The 14,312-nt window shown below is 37.1% G+C and overlaps 1 protein-coding gene across 4 annotated transcripts in view; it reads left to right on the forward strand.

Moving 5' to 3' along the window:
* SPOCK1 (SPARC (osteonectin), cwcv and kazal like domains proteoglycan 1) overlaps nt 1-14,312 on the forward strand; it is a 1,031,033-nt gene that overhangs the window by 169,589 nt on the left and 847,132 nt on the right. For 3 of the 4 annotated variants that reach the window (XM_074213490.1, XM_074213492.1, XM_074213493.1), the window contains 2 exons: nt 6,394-6,504; nt 6,601-6,691. The gene's annotated coding sequence lies outside the window, so the exon portion shown is untranslated. The remainder of the gene's footprint in view (nt 1-6,393; nt 6,505-6,600; nt 6,692-14,312) is intronic. The other variant, XM_074213491.1, reaches the window with a different exon arrangement.

Below are 14,312 nucleotides of genomic sequence, written 5' to 3' on the forward strand. Positions count from 1 at the left end.
CCTCAAGAGAAATGAAGTAAGAGGGAAAAAAAGTGTACTTCAGTCTGTGTTCAGATTCCATTGGCTCCATCTCTGGGGTGAGTTTCCTGCTTTATCCTAAATCCATCAGAGAAGTTGCTTCAATATCTCTTTTCCACACTCACTATTATTAGTTGAATTTCCCTCCATTCTATGTCTTCTTACTTCCGTTTATTCTATCCTCTCTCTCTCTCTCTCTCTCTCTCTCTCTCTCTCTCTCTTCTTCCACCATGTCTATGTTCAAGTGTGTTGTATCTGAAGACTCTCTCCCATGATCTTCCCTCTCTTCTATCACCTATTCCGCCCCCCTTTCCTGTCCCCAATCCCATCCCTTTCCTCTAATTTTCCTCTAGGGTAAGATAGATTTCTATATCCTATTGAGTGTATATGTTAATTCTTCACTGAGCCGTTTCTGATGAGAATGAAGGCTCACTCATTCCCTTTCACCTTCCCCTTTCTACTCTGTTGCAAAAGCTTTTTCTTGTCTCTTTTATGTGAAATATCTTTGCCCATTCTACGTCTTCTTTCCCTTCCTTCCAGCAGTTTCCTTTATTACCCACTGACTCCATCTTTATACTATATTATACCATTATTTTCAACTCCCTTCTGGGCCTTGTTGATATATACTCCTTCTAACTTTTCTTATAAATGAGAAGGTTCAAATGAGTTATCAGTATATTATTCCCATGCAGGAATATACACAGTTTAACATCATTAAATTCCTTATAAGTAGACCTTCTCATCCACCCTCTCTATGCTTCACCTGATTTAGATATCAAATTTTGTGTTCAACTCTGGTCATTTCAACAAGAAACTGTGAAAGTCCCCTGTTTCATTAAATGTTAATCTTTTACATGAAAGAGGATGTTTAGTTTTGCTGGGTAGTTGATCTTTAGTTGTAATCCAAGCTCTTTTGCCTTCCAGAATATTGTATTTCAAGCCATATGAGCCCTTATGTAGATGCTGCTAAATCCTGTGTAATCCTGACTGTAAAGCCATGGTAGTTGGATTATTTCATTCTGGAAGCTTTTAGTATTTTCTCTTTGACTTGGGAGTTCTGGAATTTTACTATGTTTCTGGGAGTTTTTCTTTTGGGATCTCTTTCAGGAGGTGATCAGTGGATTCCCTCAATTTCTATTTTACCCTCCACTTCTAGGATTTCAGGGCAATTTTGCTGGATCATTTCTTGAAAGATGAAGCCTAGGCTCTTTTCCTGACCATGACTTTCAGGTAGTTCAATAATTTTTTTAGCTTATCTTTCCTGGATCTGTTTTCTAAGTCAGTTCTTTTTCCAATGAGATTTTTCACATTTTTTTCTAATTTTTCATTCTTTTAGTATTATTTTATTGTTTCTTGATTTCTCACAGTTATCAGCTTCTTTAGCTCCATTTTACATTTGAAGGAGTTATTTTCTTCAGAGAGCTTTTTAAATTTCCTTTTCTAGCTGATCAATTCTGCTTTGTAAGGCATTCTCCTCATTTGCCTTTTGAGTTGCTTTTTCCATTTGACCTAAATTTGTTTTTAATATGTTATTTCCTTCAGTATTTTTTTTGTATTTCTTTCACTAAGCTGCTGACATGGTTTTCATGATTTACCAACATTGCTCTCATTTCTCACCCAGATTTTTTCTCTACCTCCCTTACTTGTTTTTCAAAGTCTTTTTTGAGCTCTTCTATTGATTGAGCCCATTTCCTATTTTGATTGGAGGCTTTGGATACAGAAGCTTTGACTTTGTCATCTTCTGAGTGTGTATTTTGATCCTCCATGGGACCAAAGTAATTTTCTTTGGTCTGATTCTCCTTTTTTTGTTGTTTGATCATTTCCTCAGCCTATGACTGATATACCACACTTCCAAAATTTTGGGATTTTTTGGGACACCCCACAAGGACCTTCATTCTTCCAAGGTCTTATGAGAAGCTTTGACTGCTCTCTTGTTTGTGCTCTGGTCTGTGGTCATCCACATACCCTCCCCTCTGCCCTGGAGCTGTGAGGGGGATGCTGCCATGATAGTCTGCTGTCTTCCCTGACCCCCTTACCATCTGTGGGCTGTGTTCTCTGGAAGCCATCACAGGTTCCCACCACAGGGCTGTTCTGAGGCTGGCACTGGCTAGGGCTCTGCGCTCACTCTAGTGCTGTAGAGTTCTTTCACCATCTCTTCAAGTTGTCTCCAGTGATCCCTGGGCCAAGAGGTCTGGAAACTGCCTCCTCTGCCATGGACCCAGGCACCCTGTGAGCTTTTCCTGGAAGGATGGAGCAGGTTGGCTCTGGTCCAGCTGCTTTGCAGCGTGGCTGCACTGTGGCTCTTTCCAGTCCCAGTTCTTGTGAAACAGACCTTTCCTGCAGATTTTCAAAGTTGTCTTGGACTAATAAGTTGTGTCCCCCAGTCTTTCTGTGGGTTCTGCCCCTCTAAATTTTGGCTGGTCATAATTTGATGGCCTTTGGAGTATTTTAGGGGATGTTTCCAGGAATTCCTGTCATCACATCAGCATCTTGGCTCTGCCTCCCCTCCCCCACAACAGATCACTTTCAATAATTTTCTTTTAATGGGCAGAAAAGTGAATAATAATTTAAGATCATTTTTTGATTTAGAATTTAAGACCATTGTTGAGCTGGAAGTGCCCCTTGAAGCCATCTGGTCTAAACTTGCTTTACAGGTGAGGTAACTGAGTCTTAGAGAGGTAAAGTATCTTTCCAAGGTCACAAAAAGGCAAGACTGGGATTCCATTCTAGTCCCATGACTTCAGGTTCAGGTCTCTTTTTACTATACCACAATATCTTATTCAATTTTTGTTCTCCAACTTTGGTTGACATTGTTTTATCAGATATCATTGCATTGCAAAGAGTTTACCCTCCAGTTATTCTCAGAAAGGCCAAATGAATTAGGAATTTGTAAAAGAAGAGGAGACAGGGAGACTAAGGGGGACATTGGACAAAGTTCCAACAAGAGAAAGAAAAACCAGAAAGAAAGGGGACTTGATGAAAGAGGAAGGGGCAGGGAAAGAGCAGCTGTAGGTCAACAACTAGGGAGTCAATAGGAGAGAGAGGAAGGAAGAAATACTTTTGGCATTATGAGATAATTTAAAATAAGTAGTAGTGTCTGTTGTTCATTATACCTATAAGATAACAAGTCATTCTTTTCTTGCCAATCTATTTTCTATAGCCTCTCTATCCCTTGAAGAAGAATACAGTGCAAGGAATTGCCTCAATTAATGGTTTAATGACATTTTTCCCCCATCAGAATTAATTTCATTTCAGTTCAGTTCAATTTAATTCAATTCAACTCACTTGAACTCAACTCAATTCAGTTCAATTTAGTCCATTTTAACAATTCTTTATTTAGGATCTAGCATGGGCCTATTCCAGGTACTGGGATTACAAAAATAAAAAAAAATTACATCCATAAAGCTATAATTGGCATGTGGGAAATTGGTTCTTAGGGCTCTTGGACTTCTTCCTGGTTGTTGTTACCGTGGTGACCTTACTTGATATTCTCCAGAGTCCTGGGGAACATCCTCTGGGGGAATGTAGACATGGCTTCATTTTCAATTAGACTGTTCTTTGTTTCATCATATTCCATCCCCTGAACTATTAATGATGATGATGATGAAGATAAAAAGCTAGCAATTATATAGCACTTTACAATTATTTTCTCATTTGATTCTTATGACAACTCTGGGAAGCAGGTTCTATTAATATTCCCATTTTGCAGTTGAGGAAAGAAGGAAACTGAGGTTAAATGACATGTCAAAGGTAACAAATCTAGTAAATGACTGAGTATGGATTTGAACTCATGTCATTTGTGCTGCCATTTTCTCCCTATAACTAAATTTGCCCAGGTGCAGTTTTACCCGGGCCTACCCTCAAGGAGCTTAAGTAAATGCCCCTAAAGTCCCCACCCTCAAGTAAAATTAAAAAAATACTATACACAGAAGAGTATAATACAATGTAGAACAGAGATGTCAGACTAAATGGGCCCACCAATGGGTCACTAATTTAATAAAATAAATAAAACTATAGCATGGCATAGATAATTGCTAATTTGTGTTTTTTTAAAATCAATATGCAGCAAGCAGGGATTCATTTCTATTTGATATTATTGATGTAGGTTATGAAAAGGACAAAAAATATTCAAAGTATTCTGGAGGACTAAGGTCTTCATGGGAGGTGGTACCTGACTTGAGCTTTGAAGAAGGATATGTCTAGAAAATACATTTAATACATGGGGACAGGCTAACATGTTCTGGAAAGTGAGTCCCAGTAGCCTGTAAGCCCTGGGATTGGAATTCACATACTTCTTCCTCGTCTCCCTTGCCTCAAGGGAAAGGACTAGGGATAATGCTCATACCATAATGTGCCAGCACATTAGTCCCAGACTTGTGCATTTCTAAACACATACAAGATGGGATTAGTAAATAGTCAAATTTGGATGGAATACAAAGGAGTTAAGTAAAATAGATGTAAGGTAATATGGAGCTAGAATATAGAAGATCTTGAATGCCAAGCTGAGAAGATTATATTTTACTACATAGGTGGTAGGGAGCTATTTTTTTTTCATGTGAAAGTGAAATTTTTATTAGGTCACTTTTGTACATTAAGAAGATTATTTTGGTAATAGTATAACAGATGGATTCATGAGCAGGAGTAGCTTGATTTAGAAAGACCATTTTAGAGGCTATTAAAATAGTCCAAATAGAGGTGAGGAGGACCTGGGGTTGGGGGGGGGAGGTGGTAAAATCAGGGTATGGAGGATTCCAGAGGTGCAGAGTTGAGGTTGCTGTATTCACCCATGGGACAAATCTTTGTTTTTTTTAAGAGCTGCATAAAAAGGATCAGAGGCAGAAAAGAATGGAATGGTTGGGAAAGAAATAATCAGACCCAAATCCAAGAAAGAAAATAGACCAAAACTCAGTTTCTTACCTCTAATTTACATCCGATAGGTCTGCCACTGTGTTCCCAGCACATGCTGTAGATTCTGGGGAACAAAACCATTTTTATAAAAAGCATCTTAATTTCAGAGAAACTTGGCACAAGCAGGCCAGTTCCTTTACATCTTGGCAATATGCCAATTCCTTTTCTCCCTCCCACCCCTTTTGTTTTTGCCAAGGGGCTTCAGGCCCTTTTTCCTGTCTCTGGTACTAACGTGAGCTGCATTGTCCATATCCAGATGTGCTTGGCAGCTGCAAGGCTCAAATATTAGGATCTGAAATTAGTTTCCTGGTGTATTTTTGAACAGATCACCTCATCTATTACTGCTTGACTAGAGCATCTGTGAAGCAGCCCGTGAAGGTTGTTAAGGGGCAGTAGGGGGTGGGGAGGGCAGAGAAGGATGAAGGGGGGGCTCTTGGCTACATGTGTCTGACTCCTTTGTCTACCCTTTGTGAGCTGGAAAATTCAGGAAATTCATGATAGGGTTTGAGTTCAAATACAATCTCTTCATTTCTCCTGTCTGCCTACACCATAGGGGAAGGGAAACTATATAACACAGAGGAAACTGAATAAGCTCTGTCCATATTATGCAGACTTTTAAAAAAATATTATATCCTGCACTATAGGTGAAAGGATTAACAACTTCTTTTGAGGATACACATGATTATTAAAAATGTTTTAAAAGTAATAGATTGGCAGAGTGAATTTTTGTTAAATGGTCAAGATATGTGTTAGATTCTGTGATAAATTCTGGGGATATAAATATAAGCAATCGAGATAGTCTTCGCCCTCAAGGAGCTTTTATTTTTATTGAAGAAGACAGCACATAAAATGGAGCTAGAAGGGGGGGTGGAGAACATATACCCCATCTCAAAAAATGTGGAGATGACCTAAAAATGGCACAGTCCTGATTCCTTTGGAAATTGAGGTAGGATCACGTATTAGAACCAAGGATCTCAGGACGTGGAGTTCAAGATTGTTGTGGGTAGTACATGAGAATGATGGGTAGATAATAGACAAGGCAGACACAGTCAGGTAAATAAATGATTTTCCAATGTAAGATAATATAATAAATAACTGGATGTAGTCTGGTGTATTGGAAAGAGTCCTGGATTTAGATTCATAGGTCATTATTTCATAGATAGATAATTGGAAGGGATCCTAAAGACCATCAAGTCTAATACCCTTGATTTTGCAGATAAGTAAACTAGGGCCTGGAGAAGTTAGGTGATTTGTCCATGTTACAAAGTTAGTGTCTGAAGTAGTATTTGAACTCAGGTCTTCCTGATTTCCTTTAGTGCTTATGTATTAGTAGTGTTCAACTAAAATAGAAATGGGTCCCTGTAACCTCATAGTGACTTAGGAAACACAAATTAACATTATCTATGTTGTATTATATTTTTAATTATTTTGTTAAATGTTTACTAATTGCATTTTAATCTGTTTCAGACTGAACCTGGGAATTTTTGGGGCCACTTGAAACCTGTAAGCCTCTAGTTTGATTATCTTTATTTTACAATGCTGCTGTTTATCACCTAGGACTCAGAGGACCTAATTCAGGTAAGTTTCCCAACTTCTCTGCTTCTTAGTTTTCTCTGCTATAAAATGAAGGAATTTGACTAAATTTCTCAGGTCCTTTTCTTTTTTCTTTTTTAGATTTTTTTGTCCTAGGGGTCCCAGAAACTGTAACAGAAAGTATTAGAAACCTACATTCTAAATTCTGGTTCTGGCATGGTGTGAATAAGAGGTGAGTCCTTTATGGGCTTCAGATTCTTTTCTGTGATGTGAGCTGAGACTAGGTGATTTTTTAAGTTCTTTCTTGTTCTGTGATTTTTGAGAGTTCAAGATTAGGTGCCAAGAAGCCCTGGTTTTGATTATGCTAGGACTTATTCTATTCCTGTGGGCAAGTCATTTGATTTTGGAAATCAAGTTCCCTGTTTGGTAAAATGATGGTGTTCACTCATTGATTCATTTGAGCCAGAAAGGGCCATCCAACCTTCTAGTTTCACAGATAAAGAGATTGAAGTCCTAGGAGATAAGGTACTTGTTTTATGGCATAGAGGAATCTATTGTAGTCAGGGAGATTTGAATGGTAGGTCTCTGACTCTAAGGCCCTTGCAACAACGTTTTGTGGTAGGTTTTTTTCTTTTAAGTGACTAAACATTAGGAAAAGACAGAAAGAAAAGGGAAAAGGGCAGCACTGTATTCCCTGGACAGTGGACCAAACACATTGCTTCAATTTGCTGAACAATGCTATAGTCTTTCATTATAATGAAGCTATAAAGGGTCACAGCACACTGTGGAGAGGTCAAATTTTGTAATTAAGGATATGCAGATTTGACAACTTTTAGCAACATCAAGAGATGGCTGGCCTCACACATATAAACAGATTTAATCTGCTTTTGCAGGGGTATCTTGGAAAAAGGTAACATTGGGTGGAACAGAGATGCATTTGCTACAATTAGCATTTTGAAAGTTTGAAGAAGTCATTTAGGAGATGTGGTGTGGTGGAAAAGAGCACTGAGGTGGGTGTTAGTAAATTATTCCAGGCTTGATTTTATCTTGGTCTTGGGTTCCAATAATCCCATATAGCTGGCACAATGAAGCATATTCATGGTCATCATAGGCTTTACTGAAGAATGCTCAAAGACAGAAAGAATTAGCAACATATAGACTGCTCAGTAGAGAGAGTCCTGGACCAGGAAAATCTGAGTTCAAATGTGGTCTTCAATTCTTATTGGTTGTGTGACCCTGGGTAAGTAATTTCAACTCCTGTTTGTCTTAATTCACTGGAGATGGAAATGGAAAATACTCCAGTATCTTTGCCAAGAAAACTCCATGGACCAATCAGTCATAATTGAACAAAAAAAACTAGATAAATTTAAAAAGTTATAAATATTTTGTCTGTTCGTCCTTAATTTTCAAAGAAGCCCAAGACATCAGAGAGGTGATGCCATGCCAAATCCATGAACTGAATTTGAGTGAGGGGTACTGTGCTAAAGTCACCAGCCTCACTTTCTCCTCTAGAGTCCAGTGGCCAGATATGAATCAGGACAACTGGGGATGGTCATGGATGTGAGGCAATCAGGCTTAAGTGACATGCCCAACATCATAAAACTACATAGAATCAAGTGTCTGAGGCTCTGTTCGAACTCCTATCCTCTGGAATCCAAGCATCACCTAGCTGCCCCATATTTTATATGATATCTGTGCTCTCATCAGTTGCACCCCCCTGGAATAAGAACTATGACTCTAGAATTTTCTTTAAATAGATTAGAACTTCTATTAGAGTCAAAACATCTGCCTCCTTATGGGATTTATGATTTTAATGGAAGGTGTGTGGTTGTGGCTTGAGTTTAGCCCAGTCTAGGCAGTGTTTATTTCAAAGGTTATTCTTTATTCTAAAAACTATTTTCTCCACCAAAGGTCAAATCATGGGCATATTTCACCAGAGGTAGGTGACGTGGAGGATGAGAAAAACATATGACTCCCAGTTTGGACCTACTTCCAAATACTGTGTTATCTGACGTTAAACAAATTACTTTTCTACGATTAGTTTATCTATCTTTATAAAGAGGAGCTTGAATTAAATGATATACATAAAGGTTGTTCCAGATTGAACAGTCTATGTTCTATTAAAAATAAAGTTATAGATAGATTGAATGTAAGCATCATGTTTTATATATTATATATGTATGTATATGTATGTATGTATATAAACATATATATATATATATTTGATAAATTAGAGATTTGGTAAAATGAATAGTTACTAAAAAATTAAATTACACAAATTGATATAATAGGGAGGTCAATTTCAGAGAGATAAATAAAGCAAATCATAAATTAATAGTCTCTCCCATAAACCACCCAAACTAAATGAGTTAATGGGTAAATTTTTTTCAAATTTACAAAGGATAAATTCCCACTTTGTTATACAGATTATTTCTAAATATGCAAGAAGATGGCATGATGGCCAGTTTGTTTTAGGAAGCAAATAATCTGGACTTCAAAACCAAATGGAGACAGCATTGAAAAAGAAAATTATAGATCTAGCTCACTAATAAATATCAACGCAAAATTTAAATAAAATTTTTTTTTTAGGTTTTTGCAAGGCAATGGGGTTAAGTGGCTTGCCCAAGGCCACATAGCTAGGTAATTATTAAGTATCTGAGGTCAAATTTGAACTCAGGTACTCCTGACTCTAGGGCCAGTGCTCTATCCACTGCACCACCTAGCCGCCCCTAAATAAAATCTTAATCAAGGAAAGAGGAAAGTACCAAATAAATTTTCCCCACTGCAGTCAAATAGAATTAAATTCTTAAATTCAATGATTCAATTTTAAAAAGATCATGCACATAAGTATCATAATACTCACTCTTTCCCTATTCATGTATTTTTCATACTGCTTTATAAATTTGCCTTGTGGAGAGATGTAAATATCATTCTGTTTAAACCTGTAATTAGTATAATTAAATAATTAGTATAATTAGTATGAACTATACATGGATGTCAGGACCCTTCATAACCTATTCTATCCTCCCTTTTCAGACTATCCTAGCCATATACTTCATGTTTTCTTTTCTTTCATGTGCCCAGAATGTTTTCTTTAACACAATATACTTGCCTGTAGAAGTCCTACCCATACTTTACAGCATAATTCAAATATTATCAAGTCTCTAGCTCCTCAATGAGTAAAATGATCTTTCCCCAAGGCTCACATTGAACTTAAATTTTTTTCATTATTGTTATATATTTTTGTGCTTTCTCTCCCATTTGTAAACTTCATGAAGAAAGAGACTGTTTTATCTGTGTTGGGGAGAAAAAAAATGGTCCAAAAGTGAGTTGTTGCTATTGTTGATACTATTGATAATGGCTAAAGTTAGCAAAATAATCCCATACACAGGCTAAAATCATAGAAGATACGAATTGTTTGGAATCATTCTGTTTCAGGTGTTGCAAAAGAACAATCACCTACAATTATAATATTATTCCACAACAATTCATCTAATTAAAAGCTTTCATTATCTTTTTAGGAAGGAGAAGGAAGGGACTTTTTACATAAGGTTACACAAGTAAGGAAAAGTGTAAAAATCTCCTGAATTTTAGTTCAATATTCTTTCAATTGCTCCATAAAGTCTCAAAAGGATAAGTGAACATAGGAATGGGACCTGGAAGGGACTTCAAAGATCATGAAATCCAATTTTCTATATTTTACTGTGAAATAAAACATGTTAATGTTTTCTGCTGTTTAAGCCTGAGTGCTTTAAAGGAAGACTTTACTATCACTTTGGGGTGCCACATACTAATATTCCCATATTTCCCTGAAAGCAATCCAGAGAAGTTTAGAGCTCTCTAAAATATGGAAAGGCCAGTTTTGAACTCATGAAGAAAGGTTTTCCTGACTCTAGCCCTAGCATTTGATCCACTGTACCACCTAGTTGCCTTGAAATTAAATATAACTTCTCTTATGTAGTCATCAAGTTATGAACTGAAGAAAGCAATCTATAGGCAATCTGAAGTTAAAAGAAGGTCTAACAACCTAGACTTTTCTTTTATGGTTCAAACTATCAAGTGTTTGAAGCACCAGAGGAGAGGAAAGGGATAGAGTAAGGAACAAGCTGTGGTGATAATAGTGCATCATCCCTACTAATATTATTCAGGTTCCCATTACAATTCACCCCTTGATGACACATTTCCCATTTAGTGTTTCCATTGATCTCCAGCTAAAATATTTTCCTCTTGATGAGCCACATCAAGGAGATAATATAAAATTTTGGCTCTTTCAGAGAATTTAACTGAGGGATTACCACCCCCCCCTTAGAAAATTTTTTAAAAATTTATTTTGAGGTTTTTTTGCAAGGAAATGGGGTTAAGTGGCTTTCCCAAGGCCACACAGCTAGGTAATTAAGTGTCTGAGGCTGGATTTGAACTCAGGTACTCCTGACTCCAGGGCCGGTGCTCTATCCACTGCACCACCTAGCTGCCTTTATTTTGAGTTTTACAATTTTTTCCCCCATTCTTGCTTCCATCCCCCCACCCCCCACAGAAGGCAGTCTGTTAGTCTTTACATTGTTTCCATGGTATACATTGATCTCAGTTGGATGTGATGAGAGAGAAATCATATCCTTAAGGATGAAAAATAAAAGTATAAGAGATAGCAAAATTACACAATAAGATAGTGGTTTTTTTTTCTAAACTGAAGTTAATAGTCTTTGGTCTTTGTTCAAACTCTACAATTCTTTCTCTGGATATTGATGGTATTTTCCATTGCAGATAGCCCCAAATTGTCCCTGGTTGTTGCACTGATGGAATCAGCAAGTCCATCAAGGTTGATCATCATCCCCATGTTGCTGTTAAGGTGTACAATGGTTCTGCTCATCTCGTTGAGTATCAGTTCATGCAAATCCTTTCATGTTTCCTTGAATTCCCATCCTACCTGGTTTCTAATAGAACAATGGTTTTCCATGATATACACATACCACAGTTTGCTAAGCCATTCCCCAATTGAAGGACATTCACTTAATTTCCAATTCTTTGCCACCACAAACAAGGCTTCTTTGAATATTTTTGTACAAGTGATGTTTTTACCCTTTTTCATAATCTCTTCACTGTATAGACCCAGTAGTGATTACCCCCTTTTTCCACGGAGGTAATAGGAGTTCACCTTTATGTAGGGACTTAAAATCACCACCAAATAAGAAAAAGGCTTTCCTTTCCTCCCAAGAATACTCCTGACCATCATAATCATACAAACATACATACATATATAAGTATGCATAAAATCTTATCTAAATAGTAAAGCCCTCTCCAAATAACCCCACTCACTACTTTGCCATCTAAACCTTTTTGGGAAGGAGCTGTCCAAACAATCCTAGAAAATTAAGTTGTCAAAGAAGGTTATAAAGGACTAGAATTCCAGAGTGATGGGAATACAGCTTTCCCCCTTCCTCTTTTATGCACTGGTCCCTCCTGTCATCACAGAGGCAAGCATAAACAAAGGATTCTTGCCAAGCTTTGCTTGATTTCATAGACTCAAAAGGATGAAGAAAAAAAAGCAATTCACCCAGGAATAAAACTTTGTTCCTCTGTCCTCTTGTGTGGCCATTTTTGTTGCTGGGAGAAAAAGCTAGGCAAGTGTTCCTGGGTTGGAGACAGTCCTCATTCTATTTGTAATTTACTGAAGTCCAACCACATACTAAGTTCCCTTCTTTTCTTGCTTACTTCCAACATCTCTGCTATTTCCTGCATTTCTGGTACTCTCTCTCAAAGCAGTATGTATTTTTTTTTAATGACCCACCCTCAGACAGAAGAATGACCTAAGGCAACTCTGTTTGGGTCGAATACCCAGAGGCTAATTCAAACCTGCATTCCTTTTTTCTTTCTGTGACTTAAAAGATCCTAGAAATTGAAGGGAGAAAAACCAAAGTTGCTTCTCCTAAAGGTCATATGAACATTGTGGTATTATGGTTATCCTTATTCTTTTCATCTCTCTGGGGGGTTGTTCTTTTTGAAAATTAATATCACCCCAATCAATGCCCCACAAATGTCTCTGATCTTATTGACTCTGGGAGGTGAAGAGGAACAAGGTTAGCCTTTAGAATAGCCATAGGAAATGCAGGGTGGTGGAGTGAAACTATTTTCACTCACATACACAAATATATTTATGCTATTATATATGTATATATATATGTAACTTTACATATAGTAATCAACATATTTTTATATGTTACCAGATGAATTGGCGCAACCAGTCACTATCACACATATCAATGTGCTTGTCATTTGGCTTCTCTTTTCTGTGGTAGAGACTTAGGTATCCTTAAATATTCACATGGATCTGTGTTCTTACAGATTAAGTATTTCCTTTGATTCATATTGCAACCTAGCCATAATTTTTACCAATGTGTGACTTATCCATGTTCTCCTTTACATTTGATAAAAGGGGCTTACCCAGCAAATTGGGGTGGGGTTTCCTTGCTTTCTCTTGACATCAAGAGGATATCTGAGGAGCAGATGGACTCTACATCAATTATCCCTTGCTCTCATCACATAACCAGTCCATTTTTGCTTATGTATTTGATGACATGCTTCATTCCACTTCTTCATAATTTGTTGTTTGTAAAGTATTGTGGTCCTCACATTCATCAAATGCTTTTCCATTGTCTTCTAGAGAGGATTCATTTTCATTCAGGAAATCTTAGTGGTTAGAGAATGACTTCCTAATCAATGCAGATCTGAGTTCAAATTTGATTTATGATACACACTGACTTTGTGACCTTGAGTAAATTACTTAACCTCTCAGTGCTCTAGATAGCTAACAGAGAAGGCATTGCTCTGAATTGGTATAAGAAGTTCTTCACCAAGGAATTTTTATGCCAATGAAAGCACAGGTCTGGTATCCCCAAATTTTATGTGTGTTTGTGTGTGTGTGTTTATAAATTCTAGTGGATGAAGAATGGCTACTGTTCAAACTATGATATGCAGTTAGAGGGACAATTTATTTATATGCATATATATTATATATATATATATACATATATGAATTAGAAGCTCTATAAATTGCCTATCCAATTGTATATTATAGTTTGAATGGGGGTATTCTTCATTCACTTAGTTTTTCCTATGTGGATAGTTAAGTCACATTATTTTAACTTCATCTAGCAGGCTGAACTCAATTTTAGTCCCTTTCTTTTGGTTTGTTTTTTTGTGTGGTAATGGGATTAAGTCATTTGCCTAAGGTCACAAAGCTGGTGTCTATGGCTGCATTTGAACTCAGCTCTTCCTGACTCTAGGACCAGGGTTCTATACACTGTACCACCTAGTTGTCTCTCTCTATTTTAGTTTTAGAGCAATCAGAACATATCTTTAAAAAGAACTCATTTGCCATTATGAAACATATTTTGTCCTAATTTTTTTCTCTATCTCATTCCCAAATCAGTAACCCAAACTCACTACAGCAGGTCCTAAAGTCCAACTTCATGGTTTTAAGAAAGACTATATAGCAGCACAAGCTTTTTTTCCAGGATCACTAGGATGAGAGGTAGAGAACTGGGTTTCATTCTCACTTCTTACTGTGTGGCCTTCAGAAAATGACTTAACCTCTCTGCTTTCTTTCTTCAACTATAAAATAGAGATCATAGTAACTCCTTTGTATTTCCCAGGGGCCATGTTTTAGGGATTCATTAGATTGGAAAATAAAACTTGTGGGACTCTTTGGAAATAGGAACTATGTTGAAATGAGGAATTATTATAGCTCCGTAGTAACAAGAGAAATTTGAAAACATAGCCTCAAGGCATATTATTGATTTTAGCTCCTTTGTGCTTCAGAACATAGGCTTGTAAACCTGGCATCCTTCTTTTCCTTT

The sequence above is a fragment of the Macrotis lagotis genome, chromosome 1 (genome assembly GCF_037893015.1).
Source record: "Macrotis lagotis isolate mMagLag1 chromosome 1, bilby.v1.9.chrom.fasta, whole genome shotgun sequence".
Classification (NCBI taxonomy): domain Eukaryota; kingdom Metazoa; phylum Chordata; class Mammalia; order Peramelemorphia; family Peramelidae; genus Macrotis; species Macrotis lagotis.